At 43.5% G+C, this 12,996-nt stretch overlaps 1 long non-coding RNA gene across 7 annotated transcripts in view; it reads right to left on the reverse strand.

Moving 5' to 3' along the window:
- LOC117872657 overlaps positions 1-12,996 on the reverse strand; it is an 83,651-nt gene that overhangs the window by 13,084 nt on the left and 57,571 nt on the right. For 5 of the 7 annotated variants that reach the window (XR_004644549.1, XR_004644547.1, XR_004644550.1 and 2 more), the window contains 3 exons: positions 12,475-12,564; positions 10,311-10,482; positions 2,146-3,585 (listed from right to left, as the gene is read on the reverse strand). This is a non-coding gene — a long non-coding RNA (uncharacterized LOC117872657). Of the gene's footprint in view, positions 1-773; positions 3,586-10,310; positions 10,483-11,061; positions 11,259-12,474; positions 12,565-12,996 lie in introns of those variants that run through there. The other 2 variants (XR_004644548.1, XR_004644546.1) reach the window with 2 other exon arrangements.

A 12,996-nucleotide genomic window follows, 5' to 3' on the forward strand; every position in this document is an offset into this window, starting at 1 on the left:
CATTTCAAAGTCCCACAAGAGTTTTGAGGGGAAAGAAATCATCCTGACCCTCTACCAGCTTCTACTGCACCAAGACAGCCCCTGGCACATTGTTACCGGAGAAGAAACACTAGCTTATCTCACTATAGTATCCCTAGTGCAGAGCTGCACCTAAGTGCTTCCCTGCTTCTGCAGCCCTATACCTCCGCCTCTCTCTCTCCACAGGGGGTTGCAACCCATTTGATTGTGGATATGGGCTTGCACATTCCACCTTCTTCAGGGAAGGTACAGAAGGCATGCTTCCCTGCACACTGGGGAACTACAGGAGGTTTGAACCTTTGTTCTGTGGATTTAAAAGTGGATCCCTGTGTCTTCATACACGAAATCCACATTCAGATAGATAGAAAGCCACTCAAGCCTGATCTTCAGGTACTGTAAATCAGCACAGCTCTGTTGACTTTACTGGAGCTATATCAGTGTACACAAGCTGAGGATCTGGGCCCTTATGTTTTGGATTGCTTTTAGAAAGAGAACTATACACCCAGTGCACCAGTAGTTGTACCGAATATAAAGGGAAAACAAGTGTGTAAATAAAAACAAAAAAAGCCCCCCCTCACTTAGCTTTCATTTTATACAGTGCATATACTTATAGCAAATGCTTTTGTGAAACAGAAACCCTCACTAAAGAAACAGCTTTTGAAAGATTGCCTTAGGGTTTTTTTTTTTTAAACAAAATAGGGTGCATAGCTTAAATATTCTCCAACCACTTTTACCTCTCTCTCTCTCTCGCTCTCTTTTTTTTTTTTTTTTTTGTTAGAGTGTATGTGCATTTCTTTTCAAAGTGAGCTAATAAACCTAAGAAACTGATGATACTGGTGCTTGGACAGCCATCAGAGGAAAGGAATAAAGGTATTAGTGCAGGAAGAGAATTGAAACACTTCCAGAACTCCATTAACAGAATGAGAAAGTGGTTTCAGAGAAGATGAGCTTCTATATTAGGAAAGCTTTACTTATTTCCTCTGAGATTCTGCCAGTCTCAAGAGGAGGTAGGGGATGGGGAAGAGGCAGCAAGATGGACATGAATAGGTGGATGATGTAGGGAAGAAAGGTTTGATTCTTCATTATATGGAGAAAACTGTTGAAATTAGATAGTCTATTCTTGAGTTAGATGGGGCTTGATCCAGTATCACTGAGTTTTGCCTTTGACTTCAGGACTGGGACCATGAGTCATCAGTGATGTAGAGGGATTTAAACAAGAAGAGGAAATGGCACATAACACAAACCTAATACACACACAGTAAGACAAAGGTGCAACCACATAAACAGAGCTGTGAAGCAGGAGTGAAAATGCATGAGTCCTGCAACCAGTTTGAGGAAGAACATCAACAGAACAGTAAAAAGTCAATGGGGCTATGTTCCCTCAGTAACTGTGCCTCTGTAGCAAGAACAGATAGAAATGAACGTTAAAGGGACAGCACCAAATTAAAAATATAGATTTCTGTTGGTAAAATATATTGTCACGAACATCTACATTTACTGTGATTGAAAAAATTTAGGGGAAAATCTCTACTTTTCCCAGTTTACTGTGTGCATTTGACAGCTCTTTTGTGTCTTGCAACTTGTAAGAGAAAAGCATTTTGAAAGATAAGAAAATATGATTGCAAGGCCACAAAAAATATCAAGGAGACTCAGCGGCTGGGTGGTACCTAAAACTACTTTAAATTCATAAAAAAAAATTATATTTCAACTTGGTGTCATTTGAAGATAGATAGATATTCAAGTGTCTTTACACAAAAGCAAGAGGCATGGGGAAGAAACAAAAACAAAGTGAATTAATACTGTAATAAACCAGAGGGACTAGGATTTTCTGGATAATCAAAAGATGGTGATGTAATTAACACCTCTGCAACATGAGAACCAGTATTTACAGTCAACCTGATTCTCAACTGCCCTGTACCTTGAGTACCCTGAGTGTTAAGGAGGCAGGCACAGAGAGAGGCTATTCTGATTCAGTAGGATTCTACCCCCAATTTGCACCAGTCTAAATAACTGTGTGAAGAAAAAGGCAGTGAGAATCAGGCCTAAGGTTTACATAGAAAGGAAAGGAGAGAAAAGAGAAAACGTGTGGAAGGTGGTAGTTCTGTGTATGTATGCATAATGAAATACCTAAGAAGGAAAAACATAATCGAGAGTATATTGCAGGTGGTCTCTGATGCCATCAATCACTAGGCTGGAGAGATTCTCAGCAGATAGCTCCTTTGTTGATGTCGCTCCTATACACCAGCTAAGTATCTGGTCCTAGATCTCTGGGAGCCGCAACCTCAGATAATCCTGATGAGGATCAATGGAAGAGGTGGATCTGTACCGACGGTGACCTCATCTGAGAGTTTCACATATAATACAATAAAAACAACTCTCTGAAATAAATAAACAAAAATTAAGACAGAAGGAGAAGGTAATAAATATGGGTCTAACTGTGTTCATACTGAAAATAAGTCAGGAGAGATGGAATGACATGGGCATTAAGGGCAGCTAGTTCTAGGGCCCAGCTCAGTAAAAGCGTGATTGTGCATCAGCCACATCCCTTAAGGGAAGTTCTGCCCTATACACAGTACAAGTTTACCAGTTCTGCTTCAGGGCAGATGTCCGAGGAATGCATTTGATATCATCTAGAATAAAGAGTCCAGTAGCTTCTTCATGTACCATCTCAGTTATTCATCTCCTGGGGTAGGGAGCGGGGGTCATAAATATCTGGTATGATGTGGTCCTCGTCTTTTTTTATTCTGAATCCTCACATGATAACTTCTTAGATCTTCTAACTCAAACAGCTTTAATGTTTCCAGCCCTCAGCAAACTCACCTCAGAATCAAAGGTCTCATTCTCTCCCCCTCTCCCCCCCCGCCCAACCCTCAGCTTGACAGCTTAGCTCCTAAACAACTGGAGAGCTAAGAGTTCCAACTTTCCCAGGACTATTTATAGTTTATTATAAGCTTTCTGTGAAGAAACTATGTAGCACAACATAGAAGTGATACTCCCCTAGGCATGGGGAACAGCTGTTGGACCCTACACTTGACATTTTAGTCATTATCTTTTGTTTATAGTCCAGTTTGGTCCTCAGATTCCATCAGGAAGAGGCTATCAAGGTAGTGTGTCAGCTTTTAGATGCTTCTTCCCAGAGTTTCCCCCTCCCATATGGTGTGGGAAGACCCTTTCTTCAGGGGCCTATTTCATTTGTATCCACCAGGAAAGCCTTCCCCGTCCTTTCTCTGCCATTGTAACTCTGTCTTAAGCTGTCTGACCTTTGTTTTCAAGCATCATTCACAAGCATGTTCTTTCGATGTTCAATAAAAATAATTTTCTCCTCACCCTTCCTCTAGCTAGAAGAGAGTGCAAATCACGGGCCTTTCGGACTGTGCAGCAGAAGAAAGATGCCTCCAAAAGTCTCTAGTTCCAAGAAGAGATAGTCACAGATTGTTTCCTTCAACAGAGTTCTACTTACTTCTTTATTTTTCACCTTGACTTGATTCATATACAGTAGGAATTTATGTGCTGACAGAATGACTCAGCAGAAAAGAAAAACAGCCACAGAGAAGCAGTCTTTTCTTTCTGGGATAACAAGAAAGTAAATTAAGCGAACATAAGAAGAGAAAGAAACAAAAACTCCCCGTATGGGAGGTTTAACACAGTCCTGTGACCACAGGTCTAGAAGCCTAGTATCCTGTAAGCATTCTCTCCCCCAAACAGTCAAAGTATAGCTCTTTGGAGCACCTGGGAAAGAGGAAGAGGGAAACTTAACCCATTATTCGCTGGGAACCAGGTGGTGGTGCCCTTTCCCCACCCCAATCACATGATGTTAAACAAATGGGTTGTCAAAAGAATCCTTTGTTTTATTTAAAAATGTGTTGCTTCCTTGTAGCTTTGTGCATTATGGACCCAAACCTGCTCTCATTAAAATGCATGAGACAGCGTATGGCAGCTTGGCCCTTATGTAGTTTACATAAACAAATCTAAAGGCTCCCTTATGTCCAAGCACTACAGTTTGAGCCAATTGCTGACTTCATTTCAACTAGACTATCTTCTGCTGGATAGAGAGCAACACGAGAGATTCTCTTCATTAATTTATTTGAGTGGCTTAAAATGATACGTTGCAGAGAGCTCATGGAAAGTGAAAATGTAGTCGTCTTGTTGGTGAACTCTGTCTTACCATATAAGCAAGATTATGATGAACAACAGAAAGTTGAATACTGTCCAATTTATTTCAAAGTCTCCATTTTGCAAGTCTGCATGTGTATTCTGCATTGTCAATTAGGAGAAGTAAAAATTAATTATCCTTTTTATTAGCTGTGCAAACTTATTAAGACACTACTGACCAGATCCAGGGCCGCAGCTGGCAGATGAGCGTGTGATACAAAGGTGGCTTTAAAGCCCATCCTCCCTCCTACACTAGTCCATTGCTACAAAGCTGCTTTAAACTGTGCTGGCTATCCCCAGCCCCAAAGGGATTGCTTTGCAGAGATTGCCAGGGCACAGGGAAGTTTTATTTACTCCTTCTAAAAACACAAGAACTTGGGGTCACCAAATGAAATGAATAGGCAGCAGGTTTAAAACAAACAAAAGGAAGTATTTCTTCACACAACACACAGTCAACCTGTGGAACTCTTTGTGAGAGGACGTTGTAAAGGCCAAGACAATAACAGGGTTCAAAAAAGAACTAGATAAATTCATGGAGGATAGGTCCATCAATGGCTATTAGCCAGGATGGGCAGGGATGGTGTCCCTAGCCTCTGTTTGCCAGAAGCTGGGAATGGGCAACAGGGGGTGGATCACTTGATTACTGTTCTGTTCTTTCTCTCTAAGCACGTGGCATTGGCCACTGTCAGAAGACAGGATACTGGGCTAGATGGACCTTTGGTCTGACCCAGTATGGCCGTTCTTTCTGCATTATATGGTGTATATATAGAAGCCAGTTCATCCCTGCTGTAACTCCATTGATTTCAGTAGAGTATTTGACCCATGTAGCTGAATCTGGACATTTTTAACTCCCATTAGGCCACTGCATTGGAGCCTGCACAGTCATTCCCAGCTGTGCACAGGGAATGCAAAGTGGGATTAAAGTACTACCAACTCAGAACTGTCCACTCATTTTCCACGGGTGATAGCATTTTACCCCCACTTTGCACACGTCTAAATGACTACACAAGGAGGAGGGCAGTGGACAAGCAGACCCATTGACTTCAAAGGGAGAGGCGCTCCTTATATACCATGGAAAATTGGGAGTAATTTATTTTCATGTTAGCAGTTAAAGAAAGGTGGCTAGTAAATTCTTTTGATGACTCACACCACTAATCAGAAAATTAAAAGAAAAATAGTCTTTCCAGTGTCATTTCTTCATCTTTCTGTTTGATTTTGAGAGATGAAAATATAAAAAGATGCTGTTTGCAATAACTCATTTCAAATTATGAATTTCCAGTAATTTCTTCTCTTTGAAGATGTTGCATACAACAAACAGGTATACAATCCAATCCTGGAAGCCTTTATGAAACTAAATGCACCAGAGTACTTTCATTGTATTCAATAGGGTTAGTCATGGACTGTTCTTATGTTCACATGCTTAAATGCTTTGAAGGATCAGTATCATAGCCATGGACAGGGGTGGCTCCAGGCACCAGTGCAACAAATGCGTGCCTGAGGCAGCAAGCCGCGGGGGGCATCCTGCCGGTTGCCGTGAGGGTGGCAGTCAGGCAGCCTTCGGTGGCATGCCTGTGGGAGGTCCACCGGTCCCGCGCTTTCAGCAGCGGGGACGCTGAAGGCGCGGCACCGGCGGACTTCCCGCAGGCATGCTGCCGAATCTCTGTGACCAGCAGACCGCCTGCAGGTGTGCCCTGGCCATGGGGCTTGCTTTCACTAGAAGATTGTGTTGTGTTTGAACATAATGATGAAAAGTCCAGTTAGCTGATGCTGACCGTGTTTGGCTGGTGAGTGTAGACCAGGACAAAAAAAACCAAAAAACAAAAAAAACCACATTTAGTGTTGTGATAACTAATTTGGAATAAATCTGGGTCTCACCACTGGGTGGGTAATTGGGAATGGATATTTTGAGGTTAAAAAGGAAACCACATAAAACACACCAATGAGAATCAAATGAACTTAAGTCTGATATCACAAACCCTTTCTTGAAACCAGCCCTGGAAGGTTCTGAAGGAGAGGTGTGATGCATAGGAAGAGAAAAGGCATTCCAGGCATAAAGGGAGCATAAAAAAAGGCAGAAATGCATGAGTTGGAGAGTGGGAGCAACAAGAAGAGTAAGGCAAGGGTAGATAATATGGCATAAAATGGGAAGCAGGGAGAAACAAAGGCAGAGATGTGGGTAGTGACAGAGTTGTACAGAACCTCAAAGTCAAGACAAGGAATTTGACCTGCGTGGAGTGGGAGCCAGTGACAAGAGTCGAAAGTGGAGTAGTGACATTCTAATTAGAACATATTGAATAGACCAAAAAGAGGTGAGAACCATGGAGCTGAAGAGGGGGAGATAACTTAGTCCAAAAAGGAGGAAAACCATGGCATGAAACTAAATTTTGGAGAGGATGTAGAGCTAGTGGCCAGACTCCTCCACACAAAAGAATGCCTCAAATGCAAAGCTCTGTTGTGGCTCTGCAGCTTGGAAGGAGTATCCCAATACAAGGAACATTTTCTCAAGCTTGACACAGGATTTGGTCCTGGTGTATTGACCTTCTGGAATCTCTTTGTTTTCTCTTTCTTCTGCCAGGCCTTTACCTCAGGCACTGCAAGAAAGGGATTATTGTGAAAAGTGATCATCATCACTGCCTGACATTACTGTGGATGCCATCTTCTCCAAGGTATCCAAAGATAGCTTCTCAGCATCTTTATTGAAGGGGCAACTGGGGGATAGAAAAGTGAAGTGTGCACTGAAAAAACAAAATGGTTTTTCTTGCCCTTAAAGCAGGGGTAGGCAAACTTTTTGGCCCAAGGGCCACAACTGGAAATAGAAATTGTATGGCGGGCCATGAATGCTCAGAAAATTGGGGTTGGGGTGTGGGAGGGAGTGAGAGCTCTGGTTGGGAGTGCAGGCTCTGGGGTGGGGCTGAGGTGTTTGGGGTGCAGAAGGGTGCTCCGAGCTGGGATCAAGGAATTCAGAGGGCAGGAGGGGGATCAGGGCTGGAGGTTGGGGCACGGGGAGAGACTCAGGGGTGCAGGCTCCGGCTGGCGCTTACCTCAAGTGGCTCCCAGAAGCAGCATCCATGTCCCCACTCCGGCTCCTATGTGGGAGCCACAGCCAGGCGGCTCTGTGCACTGCCCCATCTGCAGGTGCCGCCCTGCAGCTCCCAGCCAATGGAAGCTGAGGCGCGGTGCTTAGGATGGAGGTGGTGTACAGAGTGGAGCCCCCTGGCTGCCCCTACACGTAGATGCCAGAGCGGGGCCATGCCACTGCTTCTGGAAGCAGTGTGGAGAGGCCCCCGACCCTGCTCCCCAGCTGGAGCGATGGAGTGGGGCCATGCCGCTGCTTCTGGGAGCCACGTGGAGTGGCCCACGACCCTGCTCCCTGGTTGGTGCGCCGGAGCAAAGCAAGCCCCAGACCCTGCTCCCCAACGGGAGCTTGAGGGTTGGCTTAAAATGGCTGGTGGGCTGGATCTGCCCGCTGGCTGTAGTTTGCCCACCCCTGCATTAAAAGATATGCTCATCCTCCTCTTCCCTGCAATTCATATGCCCAATCTAGAAACAAACTACTGCTACATGCACCAACAGCAGTAAAGAATCATAGGACTGGAAGGGACCTCGAGAGGTCATCTAGTCCAGTCCCCTCCACTCATGGTAGGAGGACTAAGTATTATTGGCAGAACTAATGTATTAAAGAATATTCACAATAAAAATAAAGAAAGAAAATGAGCTACTTTAAAAAGGTCAAAACAGCCACTTAAAAAGATGAATTAGTTGCAGTTGTGAGGAGCTTCCAAGTCCATTCAAAAGGAGAAAGAAATACTCCACTGCCTTGCCTCTTGGGGAGCCGTTACACAGGTAGAGGCGATTCATGCCAAGGGAGTTTTGGGGAATCACTTCTCAAGCGATGGTCAGAACTTTTAGCTAATCTAATCCAATTTGCCATGAACCAAATGCACTATATCCACAAAGTGAAGGTCTGTTGACTAGGTATCTTTAGAGAAATATACTAGGAAAACACACAGATTAATGTAATGAGCATGCATGGTCTAATACTGCTCCTTACTAAGAAAAAGGATTTTGCTATTGACATCCATGTGAGCAAAAGCAGGCCTACAATTAGGACTGCAGCATTTATACATGCTATAGATATTCTGATCCTAATCAAATACTAACAAAAATGACTTGCAGTGTTATTGATCTCTAAATGCTTTCCCAGTTGTTAATACTGAATGAGAGTATTCAGTATGTTGAGTCTAGTTCTTCACTCTCACACACCAGGCTAAGTCAGAAGTAATTCCACTGAAGTGGAATTACTGAAGTGTAAAACCCATGTTATCTGAGTGGAAAATCAAGCCCGCAATATTTTACTTCTGCTTTGCTCTTCTCTAAATGAGAAACTAAAGCAAACATTTTAGCTACCCAAGAGAGGAGTTGTGAAATATCTACCATATTTTAATATGTAATCACACACTGTTTTCATAAATAGGATTTGAAATAATTATAAATACATCATTTTAACTATGACTCATCCTTAGGTTGTCTCCCTAAGTAGACTGCACATTTAATAATTAATGCCTTATACTTTAGCATCACTTATCACATTAGATATATCCCATGTTCAGTCCATTCTCTAGGAGCAAAATATATTGCCACTACACAGCAAAAACCAGACTACAGCCAGAATGGTATCCATATGAGAATATGATCATGAATTCCCTTGTCACACAATCCATGCAATGCCACCCAGTCATTTTTGCATCAAATTCATATCTTCTTTTTGAGCAATAGCATATCTTATGGAAAGACGTTCAGTCTCAATGTAAAGACGGCAAGTGATACAGAATCCACCACTTCCCTAGGTAAGTTGTTTCAATGGTTAGTTACCCACACTGTTACTAATTTGTGCCTTATTTCTAGTCTGACTGTGTCCAGCTTCAGCTTCCTGCCAGGGAGCGTGTTATACCTTTTTTTCCCCCTACTGGATGAAAGACTGTCTACAGTCAGAAATGTCTTCCCCAGGTATAGGCCATGATCAAATCACCTCTTAACCTTCTCTTGGATAAACTAAATAGATTGAATTCCTTCATTCTTTCACTAGAAGATGTTTTCCAAACTCTGAATCATTCTTGTTACTCTTTTATGAACCATTTCCAATGTCGTTTTTGAAATGTGGACATCAGAATTGGATACAGTATTCTAGTAATAATCTCCCTAATACATTTTACAGAGGTAATGCCACCTTCCCGCTCTTACTTGGTATTCCCCTGCTTATGCATCCAACAATTGCTTTTGCTCTCTTAGCGCCTAGTGTAATCAGGGCCGGTGCAAGGAAGTTTCGTGCCCTAGGCAAAACTTCCACCTTGCGCCCCACCCCCCCGCCCCGCCGCAGCTCCCCCCCCCCCCCTGCCCCCCGCCGGCCCCCCCCCCCCCCGCCCGCTCCCCCCCCCGCTCACCTCTGCTCCGCCTCCTCCCCGAGCACACCGCCCCCGCTCTAATTCTCCTTCCCTCCCAGGCTTGCGGTGCCAAACAGCTGATTGGCGCTGCAAGCCTGGGAAGTGGGAGAAGTGGAGCAGCAATGGTGTGCTTGGGGAGGGGATGTAGCAGAGGTGAGCTGGGGTGAGGAGCCTTGCAGCAGCTCCCCCCCACCCTGAGGCACCCCCCCGGCAGGACCCCGCCCCCCTGGCCCGGGGAGTCATGTGGCAGCTCCCCACCCCAGCTCACCTCTGCTCTGCCTCCTCCCCGAGCATGCCGCTCCTGCTCTAATTCTCCTCCCCTCCCAGGCTTGCGGCACTAAACAGCTGATTGGTGCTGCAAGCCTGGGAGGCGGGAGAAGTGGAGCGGTGACCGCGCACTCGGGGAGGAGGCCTAGGAACGCTGTAAAAAAAATTGGGGATACCGCTTTTTGGCGCCCCCAAATCTTGGCGCCCTAGGCAACCGCCTAGTTTGCCTAAATGGTAGCACCGGCCCTGAGTGTAATGCTGTAACTCACATTAAAGGTTTTTCTACTGTACTATTATCCCATAGTCCTTTTCAGTGTCACTGAATTCCATGATACTCCCATCTTGTAAGTATGATCTACATTCTTTGTTCCCAGATCTAGGATTGCATTTGCCTGTGTTAAAATGCATGCTACTCAAATGAGCCCACCTTACCAAATGAGGAGGCTGAGATAGCAGCCAGTGGCAGAAGCAGAGATAGTCCTGAATCTTTACACTACATATCTGAAGCATGGGTAATAAGACACTCCAGGAATGATAGACACTATATGCAATCTGTTTGCAGTATCCATGGCACACTTCTGGGACAGCAATAGAGGCAGGTGAACTGTGGAAGAAAAGCAAGGCAGAGGTGAGCCAGCAAAGCTAAACTTTGTCAGGACCAAAAGCCATGGTGGCAGGTCTGGACTTTATGGAGCCTTCATCTCTGTGTGCAGTCTAGACTCTCACAGAGGTGAAGATGCTGCCATCACTCAGCACAGCCAGGCTTTCTGCCGGATGACCTAGCTGACAAATTACCACCAGCTGCACAGCACAGTTTGTAGACTCTTTGCTAACAATTTCTGATTGTGTTTCTTTCACACATCAGAAAGGACCTGCTGACTTCTGGATAGCACTAATAAAGAAAGGAGTAAGTACAACACATTCGGCACACTTGAGAATCTGCCTGAAGCTAGCATGCCATACAGCACTGGAATCAGAGCACAATATTCTCTGTGCAAGTAAATTGCCACTTATTGCCTGAATTTCCAAAATATCCATAGATTTTTAGATGCAAAAGTCAACATGTTTTGTGAACACTTCCACAGTGAACTTGTAATGAATGTATTCACCTTTCTGACTACAGGGAATAAGAAAACAACATAATGTGGGCTTGAATGGCTACAGTGAGATGTATAGGACACACTTAATAAGTACTGTACAACATGGAATACACATGCTCTTCATAGGTAGCCTCTCCTCTCATTCACAGTCATTTCTTCTACCAGAAGAGAGTGAAAATCCCTGACTGACCAGAAATCATCTATTGTAATGGACCTGGAATATTCATACTGGAAATCTCTACCATGATATTTTAAACATCCATCCATTTGGAAGAATGACCTGAAAATCAAGAACAATACATTCAGAGCGTTCAAGTTGGCATTAGAATTACTATTTGCCTCAGCACACACTATGCTGTTCAGTTACAAATACTGGAGACTCCCAGGACAACCAAGTTATGTTTTCAGTATACAATGCTCATCTTTAAAAGCTTTTTATTTGCTTAATTATTATTAATTATTATTATTAAGTTGTCCATCAACACTATTCCTTAATAAGTTTACCTGTATTTTGTGCCCCTCTTGTACCAAATGTTTACAAATCTATATATATTCTGCAATATGTTGAGTATCTAAATATCTGAGACAACTCAGTGTCTGTAGATCAGACAGAAGAAAGTATGCGTGATTTTGTCTGAGTAAAGAGGGAGTCGTGGAGGCAAGTAGCAGTTCTGAGTGAAAATTTTATTAGAGTTAACTCTTAGGTTAAAATGTTAACATTGTTTAAATACATTTTAAAATAATCCATGACCTTTCAAATGATATTCCAGGCTCCAGTAAAAGAAACTCCAACGCACGTGACAAGCAGTGACATGCCAAAACAGTTGCAAGAGAAAAATGTGTGTCCAGTGTACCATTCGTTTGGTATGTCAGGATGAATGTATTTCCTGCCAGAAATGCCATCCATGCACACTGGTATCCAAAGTGTGGCAAACAAAATTCTCTAATACACATGTGAAAATGAAAGCAAAAGCATGTACAAGAAGAACCCTTCACATGCATACATGCACAGAGAGTGAGAGAGCGTATATAATAATTTTTGCTATAGATTGTGAGATTTACAGCTTTGCAACGCCTTCCAAACCCTCCTTGGAAAAAAATCAAAATGTTTTTTCCATCAGACTAGTTCACCTTGGTTTCCAGGCCAAAAAAAAACAAAAAAAACCCCAAGTCGGGAAAAATGGTTGAACCTCACTGTAAACTTGTAGGCAAGTGATGAGTTTCTCCATGTACATGTATGTTTGTGATGGTTTGTCGGTGTGCCAGAACCTAAAGCAGAGCTAGGGACTAGTCAGATGAGCCTGAGCCACAAAGTGCACATCCATTCATATGGTAAGGACGTATGTGTTTCAAACACATAGACAGGACGGAGTATGCTTTGTATATGTTAAATATATACGTGTGTGAGTATGTGTAGAAGTTATCATATATAAAATCAGCCAATTCATATTAGTTCATATAAAAGTTAACATATCCTACCCAAGTCCAACACATACCACATGTGATTCTTATGTAGGGTCAGACTTTACTTCTCTTGGTCATGCTGAGTAGTATCATACTCAGAATTCCCCACTGAAATTGGCGGGCTACACAAAGTAAGTATTACATCACGTAAATAAAGGTGGCAAAAATTGGCTCATTGCATTCACATAAGGGCTAACTTGTGACTTGGACTACAAACCCCTACAGGGGAGTAGAAATCGCTGAAACCTCATCTGAGGGGTATCTGGACCTAGGATCTGGGAATGCAGGAGTATTCCATCCTGGAGCAGGTGGGCATGGAATAGGTAGAGCCTTAGCTCCACCCTTTTACATTCCAGCTGGTGCAGCTAAACCCAAATAGGACTGGCATAATTTGCTGCTGGCCTAGGCCAACTGCAAATTACTTCCTACCCATAAGAAGACAGTAGTAGGTGAGGAATTGGGATTCAGGCGTTCTCTGGTTGTCCTGCACTAATGCAAGTTATGTTAGCTTCACTCCTCAGGGCTGGGCCTAAACACACAACCTAACTTATATA

Source organism: Trachemys scripta, chromosome 2, assembly GCF_013100865.1.
Source record: "Trachemys scripta elegans isolate TJP31775 chromosome 2, CAS_Tse_1.0, whole genome shotgun sequence".
In the NCBI taxonomy this organism is placed as follows: Eukaryota; Metazoa; Chordata; order Testudines; family Emydidae; genus Trachemys; species Trachemys scripta.